At 44.9% G+C, this 16,861-nt stretch overlaps 1 protein-coding gene across 2 annotated transcripts in view; it reads left to right on the top strand.

The window, feature by feature from the left end:
* The first annotated feature begins 547 nt into the window (after window positions 1-547).
* The window catches only part of Elmo1 (engulfment and cell motility 1), a 557,729-nt gene continuing 541,415 nt past the window's right edge, over window positions 548-16,861 (top strand). The window contains exon 1 of one of the 2 annotated variants that reach the window (XM_027939610.3): window positions 548-637. The gene's annotated coding sequence lies outside the window, so the exon portion shown is untranslated. The other variant, XM_027939609.2, reaches the window with a different exon arrangement.

Genomic DNA, 16,861 nt, shown 5'->3' with positions numbered 1-16,861 from the left:
CTTCATTGAAAGAAACCTTGTCGTTTAAAATTATAGGGGAGGTAAATACATTGGTTATTTTTCCACACTGCCCAAGAACAAGGCACAAAGGCAAATGTGCCCAACCTTTTAAAGTAGCCTCAAAAGAGCCCACCGAAGTTTCCCCCCTTAAAATCCCAAACTACTTGCCAAAAGGGAAAGCATATAAAAAGATGCCACGCGCTTTTGGCCTCCCGGAGGTGGCGCTACGAGGGTGACGGAGTTAATTAGTGCCTGCAAAACACCGTGTGTGAGCTCATCGGAGAAGTCATGTTCTGCACACACATTATTTATAGCAGATATGAGGCGTGCATGGTGTTTGACATTTCCCTCTTGAAGTAGGGGGACTTCATAAAGTCGTGGGCAACCCCTCCTAAACAAAGTGCGGTGGGCAGGCAGCAGGGCGCGGGCGGGAGGAGAACGCGCCAACCACTCTAGTCCCGGCGCAGGTGCCGGGGGCGGCGGCGGCGGCAACTCCGCAGCGTCCGTTCGGGAGGAGAGTTCGCGGCTGCTCTCGGGATGCCTTGCAGATGCAAAATGTGTCTCTGGCCAGCAGGAGGAAGGAAGAGGAAGTGAGAGCAGCGGCAGCCGGCAGCGCAGCAGCCGGCCGACCCAGAGTGTAAGTGCGTGTGTTTGGGCGAGCGGGAGCGGGCGAGGATGGGCACGGGATAGAGGCAGAGCCACCCACACCGCCGCAGCCCAGAGCTGGGCAACAGAGCCTCGGATTTTCCCTTCAATGGTCGCGGGTCGTCAGAGCTCTAATAGCCAGAAGCTCCCGCCGCTGTCCTGCGACCCCGGGCAGGTTCGTAAAGTTTCCTGGGCTGGCTCAGCGCCCCGACTCGCTGACCTCAGCGCGGCCCGGGAGGGGGTTGGGACTGGGGCGGGGAGGAGGCGTCCTGCTCCGAGGACTCTGGGCGCCGCGGAGACACTTTTGTTTCCTCCCTGGGGGCGCCACGGCTCGGGCGGGGGTGGCCACCGCGCTAGGCTGGGTGAGGGCTGCCGGCGCATCTGGGCGCTCTGCAGTTGGGGAAGTCTGGGCAGAGCGGGTGGTCCGAATGGCGGTGGGAACAGAGGGAGAGGGCTCTGGGGGTGCGGCGCGGGAGGATGGAGCGCAGGGCCCGGGCTCCGAGAAGAGCGGAGACGTTTGGATTGGGGTCGGCTGGAGGAGAGAGCAGGAGGGCTTGGCGGTTGGCGCGTTGGGATGTTGGGGACAGAAGAGTGTGGGTTGGGAGCCTGGAGTCTAGATTCCTGGGGCCGGAGACTGGAGAGTCTGCGCCCGAGACGGCGGCTGGCGGCTCGGACTCTGGGGTTTTCTCCGGCCATCGCAGATGGGAGGGAATCCTCTGGCCAGCGCGTTCCTGGGAGCTAGCGGTGATGGGCTAGATGGATGGGGGGCTCTCAGGGTGGCGAGAGGAGGTGATTTGGGCAGCTGGGATTCCTGGGGGGTGTTTGTTAGTAAATACCCGCCTCCTGGGGACACACTGAGGACCCGGAAAGGCGGCAAGGGGTTTCGATAGAGATCTTGGTATGGGAGAGGGGACGCACCCGGAGCTCCCACAGAGAAGCGGGGCACCAGAGCACGGGACCCCTGGAATGAGAGCGGAGAGGGGCAGCCTCGACTTCCCAGAGTAGCTTTGAGGAAGAGGAAGTACAGAACTCAGTCGTCCCGGGGGTGCGCGTTGTGTGTTTGGGGCTGGGAAGTCCGTGCTATACCGCTGGCGCGCGCGAGGCGGCGTGTGTGTGTGTGTGTGTGTGTGTGTGTGTGTGTGTGTCCGTCCTCGACTGCGAGATCTGGGCAGTAGGGACTCCAGCTCCACTGGCTCTTTCCCATCTGGGGGCCATTTGAAGTTGGCAGCTGGGGAGGAGTTGTTGGCGGCTGGACCTGCTTTGATGAAAAGCTACAGGGTTTAGTCCGCCCCGCCCCCTCTGTCTCCCCCAGTAGGGTAGCTCCAAGGGCCTCTGGACAGCTCCCGAGGCTTGCTCAACACAGTTTGTGATGCATCCTGGGCCTCCCACTACTGGTCAGGGCTTATGTGGACCTAACTGATCACAGTTAAGATTTTGGAGAACCTAAGATGACTTTTGTGTTCCTAGAACCAAAGGCCCCCAGTCTGGAGCTGCCAGTGACTTGGGGGTATGGTAGGAGGGACTATGGGAGAATTCTTGATTTTTTTTAACTTATATAAAATAAAATTCACTAATAACTTGTATTCAAATTCCAAATATTTGAGAGCATCTTGGGTACTAGACAGACTTGTCCATTCACAGTTTTAGATTACAAAGACTGGCAACATCTATTATGAAGGTCTCCTCTGGTTATGGTTTTTCGTATGGTCCCACCTCCATACCTGTTTCCCAAGGTTGTTTCAAGGATTATAGTTCCCTGGTTTATAGAACTTGGATCCTAGTAAATCAGGAGGTCCGAGCCCCTGCAGGCCTATCACCAGACTTAATTGTTCTCCCCCCTACTCTCTCACTCTCTTTCTTTTATAGCTACCATTTGATCCTTGCTCTTTCCTGTGGTACATTTCCTATCAATTGAAAGCTGTGGTTAAGTGTGCATGTGACCTTCTTTTCTACTACATTTATTACTCAGGTTTTTGTTTGTTGGTTTGTTTTTGTTCAGTTAAATGTGACCTGGTAAATTGTGAGGGAATAACTCAAAGTGTTGGAACTGGAGTGGGAGAGGTGTCAGGAGGGAAGGGAACTGGGGAACAGGAAGCTTGGTATGTGTCAGGAAGGGGTCAGGCTGAGAGGGTAGGCCCAGATATGACTGAGGAAACTCAGGACTTGGAGCAGTCATTGAGTCATCGGATGGGTGGTCCTTCTGATGGATGGCCATGTCCCCCAGAACACGCACAATGTCCTTGTTGACTGCAGCCATTCTGAGGACCTTACATTCTTCTTTTTCAGAGTTCTGTCCCCAGGGCCTTTGCACACACTGTTTCTTTTGCACAGGATTTCTCCTGCAGGTCTAGATGACGCACTCCCTTGCTTCCTTCAGGTCTCTGCCCACTTGTGTCAGCTTACCCGCATTTCCCTGACTACTCCATATAAAATAACAGCCAAGCCCTCCTTGGTCCTTTTATGTTTCTAACGTATTTCTCTTAGCATTTTTCTACTCATTAGATCATATTTTCATCTGTTTATTTGATTATGGTTTATCTCTTGTTGACAACTTCAATATTTCGCTTGATTCCTAGCACATAGTAGGTGCTCAGTAAATGTTTGCTGACTGAATGAGAAATACCCAAGTTGGGTGAGGCCTGCCAAGGAAATATACAAAGAAAGTGTTTCTGCATCCGTGGCAAGTGCAAAGCCCAGGGTTTCGCGTTTCCTCAGCATCTTCTCCTCCATGTTTGGCCACTCTTTCTTTTAGACTGCTTTCTGCCTTGGGTAGGTATCCTCCTCCCTTAGAATTTCAGACTGAAGAAGGGAAGCAGAGGGGTGATTTCCTTGCAAAAAGTAGAAAACCAGCGCACTTTATTAAAAACACATCCCCACTCCTGAGCTGGTATTTTATCCCTCTCCTTGGGGGAAAATCTTTTCAAAGTCTGTGTTGCTTTAGCCCAAGAAAACTCCCCTTGGAGGAGCATTGTCAATGGTGTGAAGTCAGAGACGTAAACTGGGTCCCAGCACACTCTCCTAGAAAATGCAAGTGAAGGCAGAGGAGAGGGGGCGGTGAGGGAGGCCGAAGAAGCTGGGGTGGCACATGCAGGGGAGAAGAGAAAAACGTACCTAGGAGAAGAAAAACGGAAGAGAGAAAGCTGACGGTGGCTTCTGGGAGTGCTGCTACATCATAAACATTTATGAAATTACAGTATTGAAGAAAAGCCAGTGCTTAAGTGTTTTCATGTAATTTACCTCCTTTGGGTGTTTGGTGTGAATGGGTGGGGAGAGGTGAAGGAAGAGAGGGCTTTGAAGCCCTTGCCTAGAGGATGTGGCTGGGGGTGTGACAAGGAGCTGCACTGAGCACACACTTTGCTTACTCCCATCTTTGCCTAAGGCTGGAGGCTTAGAGATGATCATTCCTATGGAGGTAACATTTCCTGTCCAGATCTCAGACAGTGGGTACCATTATGGTTTGTAAGTGAAGCCTGCAACCACTCTTTAATGCCTACAGCCATCCAAGTAGATAGAGTTCGTTTATAAGACATCCTATTGAATTTGAAAAAGGTGGGGGAAATACTAAACCCTCTCGGTATCACAAAGCCTGAAGTGTTTGCTGCTAATTTTGCAATTACTGTTCTGCTTCCTTCTAGTCAAGGAGACCTGTGCTTTTTAAGATTAAGGTTATAACCCAGGAGGAGGCCATGATGCCAATTTAGTAGGTCTAAGACCAGCAGTGTAAAGCATGAAATAGAAGAGAGCAGAAGGGAAAAGGGTGTTTCACAAAACGGGTGTTGAATATTAATGTCTATTGTATGCTCAATATGAATGGTGCTTCTTTTTGATAATTCTGGAGGTTCTTGGAGTCTATGTAAACACTTAATCAAGGATTTTGATGAAAATGGTTCAGAGGGCCATACCTCAAGAAGTACTGAACTGTCCCCTTTTACAAAATGATGTTGGCTTAATTCCCTGCGAAAGATGCTGTTTACAAATGTTGAGCCAGATGCAATAAAAGAGTCAGTCGTTGACTTAACTTTAAAAAATGCTCCTGTTAATAGAATTTGACGGTGTGCTAGGCCCAGATGCTGTCATCTTAGAGGGACTGGAAACCCAAGTGTCATGTTTTCACTGTAGTGATAGGGAGAGGCACGCCATCCATCTCAATAGCTCTTTCACTGTACTTAGGAAATGGACCACACATATGCTTTTTTCCCCGAGTTTTATTTTAGAGATTTTTGAGGTCTTTGGAAATATGAAATTTATTCTTCTTGACCTTTCCTTTTAATTTTGATGCCTACCATTCTCCATATGTGTGATTTTAATTATTTTCAGAGGCTTTCAAAGACAATGGCAATTTCTCCTGGTGGCAGCCACACGGCTGTGATGCATGATTATTAGCTCAAGCATTTCAGCGGGCCAAGGCTTGAGACTGACTATCCAAAGATAGTGGCTGAGAGTTTCAGCACTGTTTGCCATCCATACAGGGGATGGCCCCTGTGACATATGCCTAGCCTCCTCAAATGCTTTCCAGTATGCCAGCACAGCACTTCTAGGTTCAGTAAAGCCAGACTGCATGTGCCATGCACACACTGGTTGCTATGCTCAATTCCTTGGATAATTTCAGTTGACTGAGTGTTAACAATTGCAACTTATCTATAATAGCTGAAATTGAAGCCTGCAAAGCCAGATCATGACCTGGGATTCAATTAACTACTTGTGCCATAGTATTCTGTTTTCTAACCTTTTACAAAATAAGTGCAGATACCAATTGAGCAGAATTTTGTCGCCGGCCTAAAGTGAGGTGAACAGTTAAGTATCAGATAGGAATAGTGTGGGTGAAGGAGTGCTAGCTCATCAAAAGGAATTAACCACGGCAACAACCTGGCAGAGTGCTGAGTAGAGAAATTAGTCACTTGTATAAATAGCAGGAGATGCTTCTTAGTATTCTGGGCCCCCACAAACACTGGTTTCCAGAATCTGAGTGAGATTATTATTGGAACCTCAGTTTTAGGAATTGAGGGTGCAGTTTGGGCTATTTTAGCTCTGGCAGTTAATGTAGGGAACAAAAACTTCCCTCAGTACAAAAGGGACTTCTTGCTCCTCTCTGGGGCTGCTATGTGTTGGGCCGATTGTATTTCTGGATATGGAGCAGTGGTTTGAGAGAATGATGATCAGGTAAGCCCTCTTACTAAGCATTGCCTCGATGGGGTTGGGGGTCATAGCATCAATGTGACTCTTCCTCCATGGGCTGACACCATTCCTCCCGGGATTCTGTTTTGGAAATGATGGAAAATAATTAGTTTATATTGTTACCCTGTTTTATAGATGTGACTTGGAGGAATGAAATGTCATAGGTATTTGGAGAGTGAATCTGAACCTTAAATTCAACTTTTCCAACTCTTTTTCTGTTGCTGTTTCCCCTGTACCATGCTGCTGGTACCGGTTAATTCCTTGAATCATTGGTTCTCCTGGATTTGCCAGCCTCTGAAGCCAGGACTTGCCTGTCAAGCTATGCTGCAGTGGCATCCAGAAAGGTTTTTCAATCCTATATGTTGTTAGAAATGTCTCATCGTGTTTGGCAGGGCACAGTGGGGGGCATACCTGCAATCCTAGCCACTTGGGATGCTGATGCAGGAAGATTGTTAGTTCCAAGCCAGTCTGGGCAACATACATGCTATAAAACAAACAAACAAACAAATAAATAAATAAATAAAAATGGCCTTAGTTCCACCAGGGCTGTAGCTCAATGGTAAAGCATGTGCTTAGCATACTTGAGGGCTTGGGATCAATCCCCAGTACCACTGGGAGAAAAAAAAAAAAAAAAGAAAGAAAAGAAATGCCTTTGGTTCAGATGGAGGTTCCCTGGGTGTCATGGCATCTAGAGATATATCTCTGCTACCATGGAACCTGAGTTTTTTCAGATCAAATCCCTCCGTGAATATCTCATTCTCAACTTGTACTTAGCCTTGAATCAGCGGGTTCTTCTTTTGGGGACATTATGTCCATCACCCAAGCTCATGATATTGAACCATGTGAGCCCAGAGTGCAATTTATTAATCAAAAAGGAGAACACTATTTGCTAAGGAGAACAGACACATACTCTCTAGCCAACACTTTTTTTTTTTTTTTTCCTGTGGGGATGAGTCATGGTGAAGGCAAAAGTCTGGAACCAGTTGGGAGGGAACCAGCTGGAAGGGGAACGCACTTCACAGTGTTCTCCAACTTGTCATGACTTTGCTACTTCTCCTGCTCCTAGATTAACATGACTAAGGGAATCGGAGACTGGAGTCTGTGAACCAGGATGGATTCCTCCCTTGGGCGATGATGAGTTTACTGGTGTTCTTTCTCTACTCGCAGAATGTGGCCCATTATGTTGGCCATTCATTTCAGGCAGTTTCTGCCTTGATACTGTTGGTATTTCAGGAGGGATAATTCTTTGTTGTGAGGCTGTCCTGTGCACTGTAGGATGTTTACAAGCTTCCCTGGTCTCTCTGTTCACTAGGTGACTTAACACCACTCGGTTGTGACCATCAACAATACCTCTACTCTTTGCAGATTGTCCTCTCAGGGGCAGTTGAAAACCTCATGTCTTTGTTTTCTTGAAGAAGTTGAACCAATTGTGTTATTAAACCATCTAGACTTTCAACAGCTGTTATAAGTGTCCCCGTTTTCTTTGGAACCTAGGTGTATTCATAGATGGGGGCTTGCCCTTTTTGTTCATTTATTATCTTTCTAAGTTCTCTAGCTTCATTCACTCCTGCATTGCAGTTGTCTTCCTACCCCAGATGGTTTGCAAGTCTCATGTTTATGTTTCTTCTTGGTCCCCTATGGCAGAAGAAAACTTAACTAGTGAGTTTATGTCTCTGTTTCCTGAAAGCAGTTTGAATTCTAACTACTGATTATTGCATTGATTTCAACCTTTACGTAATGAGAATAAGATAAATGAATGGAGGAAGGTGGGTAACAAACTCAGCTTGACTCATTCAAGTGGCTTGTGTTGCATGCAAGGAAGTATCCCTGTGGGAGTGAGTTAACTGAGTGAAGGGCCTCCTGCTTTGCTTGTCTAGTTGGACAAAGATACTGCAGGAGAGTGACCAGGGCCTTGTAGCAAACAAACCTTTAAGGTTTCTGCTCTATTGCAAAGTCCTTTTCCACTTTGCTCATCACATTTCTGTCCCAATCTTACCACATGTATTTTCTTAGGTCATTATATGTCAATCTTTTATTTACCTTCTTGGTTTCACTGCTGTAGTGGTCCAGAGCAGCATCTAGTGGCTTAAATAATTTAGAACCATTGCTAAATTGTGTATTGGTCACACCTTCCCCAGGCAGCAGCCCTGTCAAAAGTCACAGCTCTGTAGCAACCCCCCACCCCTCTCCCCGCCCTTCCTTCCGCCCTTTGTACCTTTTTATTTTCGGTTTGAAATTGCATTTAGAGCGCTAGTGTTTTGTGCTCTGGGCTCAGTGGCTGAGTCGTACTGGATGAGCTAAATTTTCCAGGCTGCTACACACAATTACCCTTAATTTTGAAGTGTAATGCATTTCAAAATAATTTTTTTTTCTTTCTGTTTTTGGGCTCTTTAACCCAAATGCATAACCACAGCTGGCTTTGCCCTTGGCCTTCAGAAGGTATGTGGCTTGGGAGGAAGGGCCAATGGAAGGGTTTTGGTCAGATTGCACATTTTTGTCGGAATGAAAAGTGAATTCCAATAACACTCAGTAAGGCTGGTTTTTACTTGACTCCTGCCCCACCATGCCCTAGATTTTTAATAGTGGACTGGTGCCCTAATTATTTCAACTATGGGCCACTCTGTGGAAGTTAACAACTACTTAAAAGTTTGGTTGGGGGAATGGGATTCATTCTTTTGTATACTAAAGAATATGTGTGCTGTGTTTTAAGTGTGTGAAACACACACACACACACACACACACAGCTGTCCTAATCATGACAAGATTTAGAAGCAAACAAACAATTCCATCAGCTGCTAAATCTTGTTTTCTCCAGTGCTTGTAACTTTCAGAGTAAGTCAGCACAAATCACATTAAATCAAAACTTTTATCAAGGAATGAATATGTTTCCATCATTTCTAGGCCCAGTCCACTGCAAGCAAGTGACTTTGACTCATTAGAACTATTTCCTTAATCATATCTGTTTTCCAGTTGAGGGTTTTCAAGTAACATTTGCCTGGATTGTGAGAGGAACAAAATAAAGCACCATTTATCTATAATTTGTAATATATGTTGAAAAGATATGTCAAGGAACTAGGGATGTAGCTCAGTGGTAGAGTGCACATTTAGCCTGCACAAGGCCTTGGTTCCATCCCCAGCATCAAAAATAAAGGAATGAATAAATAAATAAATAAGGAAAAGAGAAGTGGGGGCTTACACTTAATCATAAATATTTATAAATATTTTCAAGTTGAACTATTGCTGGGCTTACAAGCACTCATCATAATACTTCATTCATCCATTCATTCATTGGTTCATTCATCCTGTCAGTCATGCAGTGTGGTCAGGCCCTCCAAGTTTGGGGGCTGAATCAGAGAACACCTGTCAAGACTTAGTTATTAATAAGTCAGTCTACTAAAGGTATACTTAGAGTGCTTGCAGATCACAGAGGATGGAGTTCATGATTGATCTTTTGAGAAGGATCTAGAAAGCTGAGTATTTTTTAAAAAGCTCGTGATATGCTCAGGGAGTGCAGCAATCAGCATGGTGGAAGAAAGTCTGGAAGAGGCCTCATGTCAGTTCTGCGGAGACCTGTGTATTTGGATTGAGGAGGCAAAAAAAAGATGCAATCAGATTTCAGGCAGAAACTCCTAAGTCCCAAGGCAACATGGAGGATAGATTAGATAGTACAGCAGGAGGGAGGAACCAAGGAACGCTGGGACTATAAGCTCCTGCCTTCAAGGCCTAACCAAATAAACACAAGATCTTGGTCAGATGAATAAATAAATAAAACAGGGCTCTCCCTATGTAAATGCAACTTGAAAACAGGTTGCCCCACCTCCACTTTCCTGTTGGAGACCCCACAGCTGGATGCCAGCCAGAGCCTGAGCTGAAGGGACAGTGGGAGGGCCTGCATTGCTTTTCTGCACTGCATTCCTGAATTGCCCAAAGTCATTGATGAGACAAGTGAATTACCTGGTGACTGGATTGGGAAAAGAGGAAAAGAAGGAGTCTTAGAAGTTTAAAGCTAAAGTCTGTTTTTGAGTATACCATTTGGGTGACTTGGGTTAAGTTAATTATCTTTCTCAGCCTCAGTTTTTGCATCTTTCAAATGAAGATAATTCTAAGTCCCTAGTTTTTGGAGTTGCTGAGATGATTACATGTAATAATGATTTTAATGGTGCCCCCAAAGCATTGGATTTGCCATTCCTATTGATATTATTATTACTAATTCAATAGTTTCTATTCGGGTTTTTCATTCAAGTGTTTTGCTAAAATCATTTAAAGGCACACATTTATTGTTTCATTTCCTCTAAGTGGCCTAGGCCGTTCCTCCTGAAATCTCAGCTAGACTGTTAGTTTGCTTTATACATCTTCTCTTCAAGAATATAGAAGTAAACTGCTAAAATACAGGACAGGATAAATGACAATCAATTGTGAATGAAAAGAACTGATGTAATGCATCATGTTGGCAATTTGGGGCCCTCAAATAAAAGCCTTTGTAAATATCCGCAGTTCAATTCAAACTAACCTGGGGACAGAATGGAGGATGCTGAGTAGGGCTCTTCCCCTTTATTTGATTTTGGCTTTCTGGGGCTGTTTGCATTTATCCAAGTGTAGTCAGGAGCCCTGTAAGAAACCCTGGTAGTGGAACACAAGTGGAGGAGCAGTTGGCAGGAATTTCATTCAGTTGAACTGGGTTTCCTAGGATTAGGTAGGGTGAAAAGGAAGCTCAATGTAAACATCCCTTTTGAATCATTTGGAACCTTCCAGTAAGTAGAAGACTATTCAAATGTTCATTGGCACAGGGGCGGTTGTAAAGTGTTAATCTTTCTTCTTTAATCTGAGCCAGTTTGTCAGACTGTCAGCCATGTTAGAAATTATTCTGAGGACAAAAATAGAAAAATAAAAGGAGGATGAGGAGGGTCCTAAGAGTACCTATCCAGTATAGCTCTGTTGTCCCAGTGTAATTAATTGCACCAAATTTCTCTCTTAAGAGTGTCCTGTGATGGGCAATTGCTTTATGGTCACTTAAGTAAAAGCCACCAGTTTTCATTTCTGTTCATTATTTCTGGCAAGTGGCAGTTGGTGTTGGGTCCCTCTTGGACTTCATGATGCTCCAAGAAAGCAGGAAAGAGCTCCCAGGCTCAGCAGCTCCTTAAGCCGTTGTTCATGTATCCATTAACGACTCCCTTAGTAATGGCTTTTATGGAGTGGGCTGAGGAAAGCTAAACCTCCATCTAGACACTGAAATGCTGCAGATTGAAGTATGGGTATGAGACAGCGGTGCACCAAATGCAAACTACTTCTCCAAACTCTGCTCTCAGAGTAATGTTATTTGGTTTCCACTCCCCACTCCCATGACTACAGTCATGAAAAGTCACTTATCTAAGCACGGTATGCAAATATTGATTGGAACAAATTGCACACTGTCTTCTGTTTATAAAGTTTCTAGTCCCTTTCTTTTCTTTTACCAACTAGGGTGTTAAACAGAGTTTTTTTCCAGCTGCTGGAGGGTCAGTTGTTTGACAATGCCTCTCTTCAATGTATCAGGGATGGTGTGTAGCTTTAAATAGGGTCCAATGTTAAATATGTTTAAAGACCCACAAAAAAGATTGGAGTGCTGAAATATAGATTTTTGGTCAATCACTGGAGAACTATATTCACACCAAAATTAAAAAAACAGCTTAAAAGACTTCAAGTATATGAACTCACCTTGTACCCATTGTACAGATGGGAACTTTTAGGTGTCAGAGAGGCTTGCTGCCCAGCATTGCATACATTCAAAACTGGATCCTCATTTCTGCAGCAAAACTACCAATGTCCCATCACTTTGTGAAATTCATTTTTGCCTCAGTTAAACCTGTTGCACTGGAACATTGTATTGAGAGAGTCATAATACTTGTTGAAGGATGGGAACAATTTGTGTAAAGACCTTTACCACCTCAGGAACATGTACAAGAGTGTAGTCAAGGCAGCAAACCATTACCCCAGCTGTGACCAACTGCCTGCAAGATGAAAGATGATGTATTAATGTATTAATGGTATATTTCTTTATGCAACCAGTGAGACATGATTCCACTATTCCACTATAGTAGACACTGGGTTGTAATTATTGAAGACTTGCATGTGGACATTTTGAATCTTTTTTATGTGTGCTGCTAGGATATGCAGTTTTAGTGTTGTATTTCCCCCCTTCTTTTGAAATCCAGATATTGTATTAGGAAGATTGGATCAACCATTTGAAAAATGCAAAAGTGGGTGGTTAGGACCATATGTGAGGGAAAGGAAGCCAATACAGTATGTTAGCCCTTGGCTATTTGAGAAATATTGTAACCTTTGACTTTCAGGAGAAGGACCAGGGTATACTTTAAATTCTTCATTGCTGCCCTGGATCTGAATTTGCCCCAAGTGTTTGATCTGGAAATCTGTTTTTGATTCATTTTCTCATTTCACAAATATTTCTTGATCACCTGCTAGGTACCATACGGTATGATAGGTTATATATACACATGGTTAGCTTCATTCCTAGGGAAAAATCTAAACCTGTTGCTGTTTCTTGGGCTGCTTTATACACTTGTGAAGGAAATACACATTAATCAAATTGAAGATGTCACAGTCACACAATTGAAGATGTCATTTCAAATTGACTAAGGCCTGTGGAGGCAGAATGAATGTGCAGTGGCAGAATTAATGTAGTAAGGATGTCTGGGAAGAGGGCAAAAGTGTTTTACTAGGGACAGAGGGATGGCCATGCAGAGGAATGGCAGGTGAAGGCCAGGGGAAGGGTGGACCTTGGCTTTTTCAGGAAGAGAAGACCAGAGTGTCAGGGGCAAGTAGTATTCCATCTCTGCCTGAGATGGGGGGAGGTAAATACAGATTGTTCCGCTGCTGGAGGGTCAGTTTTGATGGGTACCACAGGTTTAGGTCTTTATCAAAATGGAAATGGGATCTAGTGTGGTAGCACATGCCTATAATTTCAGTGTCTCAGGAGGCTGAGGCAGGAGGATTGTGAGTTCAAAGCCAGCCTCAGCAATTTACTGAGGCCCTAAGCAACTCAGCAAGTCCCTGTCTCTCAATAAAATATAGAAAATGGCTGAGGATGTGGCTCAGTTTTAAAGTGCCCCTGGGTTTCATATACCCAGTATCCCCCCTCAAAAAAAAAAAAAAAAAAAACAGGAAATGGGAAGACATTGATGTGTTTTACTCAAGGGTCACATCTGTGCGTCAAAAAATTTCTTCCTGGATTCCTTGTGTAAATTTTCACATCATTTGAAACTGGTCACAATGTGACTCCACTCCCACTACATTTAGAATCTAACAATTTCTAAAAGAATCAATTTAGCCACTTGTGTCTCCTTCAGAGTTGAAGCAGCCATTTAAATGAGTGATTTAGCTGAGATATTGCAGCCACTTAGGAATGATAAAGGACCTACTTCTGTGCTTCTCAGATTCAGATTGCCTTAGAATTACTGGGAACCCAGGAAGCTCCATTTTTAACCAGTCTCTCAGGTGATTCTGATGCAGGTGGCTCCCTGCCTCCTCTCTGAGAAGCATCATTCCTAGAAAGTAGTAGAGAGTGATAAGAGAATGAAAGACCTCAAGGCAAAACCTCCTTAGACATCAGAAGAGGATGGCGCCTCTTTAGCACCCAGATTTGAACCTGGACCTGTTCTGCCAGGGCTGGAGGGATTTTCTTCCAGTGCACTTGAAATGACTTCTAAATCCCTTGAGTTCTTTCTAATGCATTTTTTAATCCTTTCATATGCTGCTCTTTTCCCAGCTCTGTGGCCCAATCTCTCTGTGTCTCTGACATTTTACTTTTCATTTTTGTCCCTGTTTAAGGGGACTTTGAGTTCCGGATGAGGTTGGGAGGTTGGGAGGTGATGGCCTCAGATGGTGGGGAAAGGAGCAAGGCCTTCTGGGGATTCTGCCTATTTTGTTCTCTGGAGCAGGAGTCTGAGCTCAGCATACAGGGGAGACTGGTCCATAACTGACGTAATAGGGGCTTGTTTCCAGAGATGTTTTAAAGGGATACCAGGAGATTTAGTTTGGGAGGCCTCTCTTTTTGTTTTCTTGTTCCCTGGGCCTATCTGCAGGTTCTGCTTAGAGGCTGTTGGTGAGGAAGAAGAAGGACTCAGGTTGTTCCCCAGGGAGTTAGTATCACAGCTCAGAATTCCTCCTCAAGTGGGACTGAGTGTACATCAATATTTAGGTCAAGGATCATGCAGAAAAGAAGCCACACAAAAGGCTTCAGGCAACGTGGAGGGCTGTCAGAGGGAGGGACCTGCTTCCTTTGCACATGAAGAACCTGAAAAAAAGTTTTCTCCTGGTCCTTAAGAGGTACCTAGCAAGTGAGTGTGCAAAGATGCTCTGGTGCCCATGCACATGAGCTCTGCTGCTGAGAGCCTTCCAAATGGCCTTTCTTTCCTGGAGTCAGGCCCTAGAGCATTCCATTCAGGGAGGCCTGTCATGTGACGCCCCTATCCTCCATGTTGCTGAAGACCAGCCCTGCCCTGCCCGAGGTCACTGTGCTTGAGGAGATTCTGGATATTTCAGATGTGGGGAGACACATGGCATCATCCTTGAAAAGCCTTGGTTACCGCCTTAGTGTCATTCCACTGTGCCCAAGTCTATCCTAGATGTAAAGAATGTTCCAGAGGAGGAAACCACATTCTGTCATTGTATAACTATATGCAGAGGCATTCTCCTGTCTGCTTATAATTATCTCCTGGTCACAAGGAACCTATGGAGCATAAACACGAGAAGACCATAAAACTCAAAGAACGCAGAGAGTGTTTCTTAGGTTAAACCCTAAAACTTCTGTCCCTTTTGTCACTTATCCACAATGCAGCCAGTGTGGAATTTCTGGAGAATCTTTTTTCTTCCATTCTCCCCAGGTCCTGTGGGTCACCAGGCATTTGTGACACACACTGGGGGCTGGGATCTTGACCACACGTGCGGTTACCCACACTCCATTTATTACGTTCTGAGAGTCCCGTGGCCTTGGTAATTTGTGTTTCTAGGCTATAATTGTGCACTATTTTTCTAGCAGCTATCAGGGGTTTCAGTTAGCAATTGAAAGTTGATAGTGTCTTGGCTCTTCATGGCTGGAATGATTTATCCTGATGTTCAAGAGCTGAGCTGAGCCTATTTCTTTTAAGGCAAATATCACACTCTCAGTAAACCCCAAACATAAGTGTTCTGAGTTCACTCTGGAAGGAGAGAAGATTTGGGCCTTTGGAATCACATTCTCAGGCCTTCCACAACCCTGGTCTCCCTCAATAGAAAAACCAAATAACCAAACAAGCCCCTGCTTCTTTAATGTGGGAATGCTGCCAGTTGCTGAGTATGTCTGTTCTAATTATGCATTCTGGAGCTGGAGAAATAACCATAGGAAGGACACAGGGACCCACAAAACTCACTGTGGGATGGACCTGGCTAAAACTCCTTAGATCGCCTGACCCCCATAAGCCACTCCTTTGACTGGGGAACCCAGTAATGTTTGGGGTCTCCTAGAATTGGTGTCAGTTCAAAGCCATTGTCTACCAGTCCCCAAAAGTCCTGTTTAGCTCCGTTTCCCAATGTATATTCCCTAATCTATAGGAAGAAGTTGTGCATCAGTCTTGGGGAAGGCTGAGAGAAAGACTGACTACATTTTTGGCAGTGTGCTAGGGTTCTTTGTCAAAGGAACCCAACTTCCCCTTCATTATGGGTCTATAAACTGGTTCAGGTCTGAAAATTGTTTGAGAGGTTGTGGCTCTCTGTTTTTATGATTCAGATTAGACTTTTGTTTACTTGAACTGGAACCTTTCTGCTTATACATACCAAGTGACAATTTTGGAGGTTTCTTTGATATTCTGTTTTTTGTGACTGTAACAGTGTACCTGAGGTTAGATAAGTTTATTTAAAAAAAGAAATTTACCTTGGCTCATGGTTCTGGAGTGCAAAGTTGAGGGCCTACATCTGGTAATGTCCTTCTTGCTGTATCCCAAGGTGGCTCATGAGATCACATGGCCAGAGACAGTGTGTGTATGTGTCTTCTGATCTCCTTCTCTTGTAAAGCCACTAATATTCAATCATAAGGGCTTTGCCTTGATGATCTTATCTAATCCTAATCACCTTGCAAAGGCTGCATCTCTAACTTTATACTAGGCAATGGGGATTAAGTTTCACTATATGAACCTTTGGGGGACACTCCCAAGCCATACCCAAACCATAGCAGCTTCCCAGCTATTTCACTTCTAGAAATATCTGAGGACTGTGCAAGTTAGACCAGTCTCATTGCTATCTTGACCGCTGTCCACTGTGACAACTCTCCCTAGTAGGAAATATTTGCCTATTACAAGGCCTGACCCCACTTGCTCCCTCAAATACCTCCCTGTTCAGCCATCTGACACACTTGTTTGACTTTAACTTTGGATTTTTAAAAAATGCCATTTTCATTTGAACAGGTTTTATCTGCAAAAATAATTCACCACATTTGCTACTCTTTGCATGATGACTTAAATTTCAAGTGCTGTTTTTCAGGTCCAGTTTCCTGTGTCCTGTTCTTCTCTGCTTAGAGAAAATCAGGTCTGTCTGGAAGAGGTGACCCTTCCTCTCTCCCCCTTCCCTACCCTGCCTTTTTAAAAAACTTCCCTGATGCTGTAAGGAGAGCTGTTTATGGGTCCCATTAATGGACTTCATTCATTAACTCATTCTTCAAGCCTGCAAGGCCAGGGAAATGGTGATAGAGGAGTGATTTTGCCCTCTCCGGGGGCAGAGGGACCGTTGGGAGCACAGCACAGCAGATGACAGGTAACAGTGACTGCTACTCCCTGAGGCAGGACCCAGGAAAGGGAAGCAGAGGAGGCCTGTGTGCTGTTGATCAAAGATGTGCTTCATGAGAGATACTGTTCCAGGTGGAGCTCTGTGGGGTCTTGTGGTGCAGTCATGAATTTGGATCTTAGTCTCAGGGCTGCCAGTGACTGTCACCTGTGCTTCCTTAGCTGTAGATGTTGAGGGAGGGGACTAGGCATGGTCGATAGATTCCTAGTGGCAATCTGTAAATTGATCAGCT

Source organism: Marmota flaviventris, chromosome 1 (genome assembly GCF_047511675.1).
Source record: "Marmota flaviventris isolate mMarFla1 chromosome 1, mMarFla1.hap1, whole genome shotgun sequence".
Taxonomy (NCBI): domain Eukaryota; kingdom Metazoa; phylum Chordata; class Mammalia; order Rodentia; family Sciuridae; genus Marmota; species Marmota flaviventris.
This window is presented reverse-complemented; position numbering and strand designations above follow the sequence as displayed.